The sequence below is a fragment of the Penaeus vannamei genome, chromosome 28, assembly GCF_042767895.1.
Source record: "Penaeus vannamei isolate JL-2024 chromosome 28, ASM4276789v1, whole genome shotgun sequence".
NCBI lineage: Eukaryota > Metazoa > Arthropoda > Malacostraca > Decapoda > Penaeidae > Penaeus > Penaeus vannamei.
The window spans coordinates 26,589,919-26,594,918 of record NC_091576.1 but is presented as its reverse complement, the minus strand read 5'-3'; positions in this window follow the sequence as shown (position 1 = coordinate 26,594,918).

Below are 5,000 nucleotides of genomic sequence, written 5' to 3'. Positions count from 1 at the left end.
CTGCTGTGCAAGTTATCATACCTGTTGTATATTACTACAAATAATCGAGTTTTAATTATATACACAAGCAAATGTGTGCTTTAATGTCCAAAAAAATATATTGTCATTTCTGTCGTGTTATTTGCCTCTTAAGTTTCAACACGAAAGATGGTTATATAGTCATATCTTAAGAAAAAAAAAACTCTTAACTTAGAATAGGAGGAAAAAGAGAACAAACAGCAATAAATGGAAGAAATATGTCAAAATAGCGCATATCGTCGAAAGCTTAAAAAAAAACTTATGCTTAATAATCCCGAGCTTACTTCTGCTTTGAACAAATCTTCTTCATAAACAAATATTCATTTTGCATATCATTCGTTATGATTTGAATAATCTAAAAGGAATCATGAAAGTGATAAAACAAAAACAAAAAAATGAAGAAAAAAAAATCACAGATTCAAAGAATAGCTGAATTTAAATATTTTCTATTCCTATTTAAGAGCATCATGAACAGATATATAAGAAAAAAAAACAATAATGTTCGCGCGCCATTAAGTGTTTCTCAGCGAAATCAGAAATAAATGTGGATAATAATTAGAAAGACATATGGTTAGTTTCATTATATTGGTAAAATTTATATGAAAGGTGAAAACCCTAAAGTAAGCGTTATTATCGTTATCACTGTCATTATCACTATCATTATCACTATCATTATCATTGTCATTATAACTATTACTATCGTTATCATTATCACTCACTATCGTTATCACTATCATTATCACTGTCCTTATCATTATCACTCTCACTGTCACTATCGTTATCACTATCATTATCACTGTCATTATCACTGTCATTATCACTCTCACTATCGGTATCACTATCACTAACACCATAACTTCCACTATTGCTATCAAGATCAATATCTCTGTCATCCATTTCACCATCACCATCACTATCGCTTTCACAATAGCTATCGTTATCACCATCACTACTTCTATTGCCAACACGATCGCAATCGCTATTATCAACATTGCTATCACTATATCACTACTAACGCTATCACCATCACCACTAAAGCTATCACTATCTCTACCACAACTAACGCTATCACTATCACTATTATTACTAACGCTATCACAATCACTATCACGATCTCTATCACTACTAACGCTATTGTTATCACTATCAACACTAACAATATCACTATCTCTACCACAACTAACACTATCACTATCACTGACCCTATCGTTATCGCTATCACTATCACTGCTAACGCTATCATCCTCACAACTAAAGCTATCACTATCACCACTGACACTATCACTATCTCTACCACAACTAACGCTATCACTATCACTATCCCCATTAACGCTATCACAGTCACTGCAAACGCTATCACTATCTCTACTAACGCTATTGCTATCACTGCTAAAGCTATCACTATCTTTACCACTATCAACGCTATCACTATCGCTATCTCTATTACAACTAACGCTATCACTATCTTTACCACAACTAACGCTATCACAATCACTACTATTGCTATCACTATCGCTATCTCTATTACAACTAAAGCTATCACTATCTTTACCACAACTAACGCTATCACAATCACTACAAACGCTATCACTAACGCTATCTCTATTACAACTAAAGCTATCACTATCACTATCGCTATCGTTATCGCTATCACTATCACTACGAACAGCAATGACATTCTGACACTATTTTTTTAACATATCGTAATTACAAATGCAAATATGAAAACGACTTTTCAGTCTTTTGCAATAGCGAATATTAGTGTGTTAGAAAGTTTGTTTTTTTAATGTTTTGTACGAACTAATTTAATTCATGAGAGATTATGGGTGAATTATTTTCGTTTTGTGTATAAATTATACATCAGTTGTATGAAATTAGTCCGTGGCAATTTTTTTTTTTTTTTTTTTTTTTGGGGGGGGAGGGTTATATGCTAAAATATGATCAACCTTTCAGTGCAAAATACAAAAACAAAAACAAAAAAACAGTGGGAGAAAATCTACGATTCTAGGAATAGAGTAAGCCACCTAATAAAGAAATAATAATAATAATGATAATAATAATAATAATAATAATAATAATAATAATAGCAATAAATAAAATGATGCTGCTGCTCCTGATGATGATGATGATGATGATGATGATGATAACAACAACAACAACAACAATAATAATAATAATAATAATAATGATAATAATAATAATAATAATAATAATAATAATAATAATAATAATAATGATAATAATAATAATAACAATAATAATAATAATAATAATAATAACAATAATAATAACAATAATAATAACAATAATAAAGGTGTAGAGAACTTAACACAGCCTCTTGTCTGGCAACTCAAGATTATAACAGATCATTTTTCTCATGCTCTGTTTACTATTTATCTCCATTTATCTATCTATACATTATTTTTTACTTACAGCATACACTTATGATGTGGCTTTCATTAAATAAAAGTTATGTGGTTTATATTTGATATAGGTTAATATATGTTTATATTGAATACAAATTCTCGTGGTTTTAAAGTGCTCATTAGGCCACTAGTGTTTTAGAAACATTTCCCGAAGAAAGACACAATTAGCTATTTTTCTTTTAATAGAAAGGGCTAAAAAATAAATAAATAAATAAATAAAAACAAAAAAAAAAATAAAAAAAAAACTGGAGTTGCTAAAAAAGAAAAACAAAAAAAAATCGGTGAAATTTCAAAGAGAAGAACAATTTTCCAAAACACTTTTGAGCTAAAGGTTTTGCATTCGAGTCAAACGTCATCAAACTTTCCATTAAAAAAATCACCAGAAAGAAACATTCGATTACATTGTATTTCCAGTCGAACTTTTTTTTTCTTCTTTATTTTTATTTTTATTTATTTTTTTTTTTTTTGTTCTTAAAACTTTAGCTTAAAAAGATATGTATAAAGTTTTTTTTTCTGAACAGTTTAGCTTTTAAAAAAATATGTATAAAGATTACATTTGTGTGAAATGATAATGACGATGAAGATGAGGATGAAGATAAAGATAAAGATGGAGGTAAAATCGAAGACGATGATGAAGATGAAAATAAAGATAAAGATGGAAAGGAAAACGAAGACGATGATGAAGATGAAAATAAAGATGAAGATGGAAACGAAGACGATGAGAAAGATGAAAATAGATAAAGAAAAGATGAAAATGAAGAGGATGATGAAGATGAAAAGAAAGATAAAGATAAAGATGAAAACGAAGACGATGATGGAGATGAAGATAAAAATAGAGGTAAAAACGAAGACGATGATGATGATGAAAGTAAAGATAAAGATGTAAACGAAGACGATGATAAAGATAGAAATAAAGATAAAGATGAAAACGAAGACGATGATAAAGATGGAAATAAAGATAAAGATGAAAACGAAGACGATGATGAAGATGATGATAATGATGGCACACGAGATAACTGCATCTTCCTATAAACTTCAATTTCGAGACCTTTGCAATAGATCTGCTGCACCTCCGTCCCTCAGTCGTTACACGCTGTAACTACCAAACTACCACACGGAAACGACCGAACGAGGCAAGTGGTAATTATGCAAGGTCGAGTTGCCAGATACCGCTGGACACTTCGATAATGGGGGTTTCCAGATAGGATTATTTGTCTTGATTTGTTTTCAATTCACTTCGATGACTGTGTAAGGTCTGGAAAGTTATGAATGGGAACGAATATCTTCTCAATATAAGAGATATCTTTATCCGGTTTCGATTATATCTTCGTCAGAAATCCATGACGATTATATCTTTCTGACGAAGATATAATCGAAACCGGTTAAATGCATCTCTTGTATTGTGAAGATATTCGTTCCCATTCATACTTTTCCACATTTGTCAACATGAATACGGTTCAATGCGTAAGCTATTAATTTTTATTATTATTATTTTTTTTTCTATATGACAGGTCGTCAACATGACAATTTTGTTAAAGCGATTTAAAAGTTGCTATTGTTTTCTTACGGCTTCATCTATCTATTTACATATAAAGATAGATTGATAGATGAATAGATAGATGAGCAGATAGTTGGATGTGTATATATATATATATATATATATATATATATATATATATATATAATGTATGTATATGTATATACACTGATATATAGATATAAATGGATGGATATTTGTATATAAGTATATATATGTGTGTGTGTGTGTGTGTGCGTGTGTGTTGTGTGTGTGTGTGTGTTGTGTGCGTGTGTGTGTGTATGTGTGTATATATAAATATATATATATATATATATATATATATACATATATATATATATATATATATATATATATATATATGTGTGTGTGTGTGTGTGTGTGTGTGTGTGTGTGTGTGTGTGTGTGTGTGTGTATGCAATTAAATGTCATTATTACCGTGCAAGGGTTTGCGTGTACCCTAAGGAACCAAATTACAGCAGCATGTCATTTGAAGCCGTGACACATTTCCCACACCAAAAAGCAACCTTAATGACAGCTAGGCTCATTTACTCCATCAATTATGGTTCTTTTCTTTCTCAATAGATGTCTCTGAATTTCTGCGCGAGTGTTTTTTATATCCAAAGCATTCGTAAGCGATATTATAATCACTTATTTTCTTCAAATATCATTATATTTTTTCCTTTATTCTCGTTTTTTGATTCTTTGATTTTGTATTTTACCTTTTCTCTTCTTTTTTATTCTTCTTTTGTTCTTTTCGTGTTTAATGTATTATGAATTTCTTTCTTCTTTCTCTTCTGTTCCTTTTGTTTTTAACTTCTTATGAATTTCTTTCATTCTCTTTTATTTTATTATATATATATATATATATATATATATATATATATATATATATATATATGTATATATTTTACTTATCATGAATTACTTTCTTCTTTTTTATTTTTTTATTTTTTAAGGTTATTATGAATTTCTTTCTTTTGCAATTCCATTATAATCACCAGGAATTTCAGAGGTAT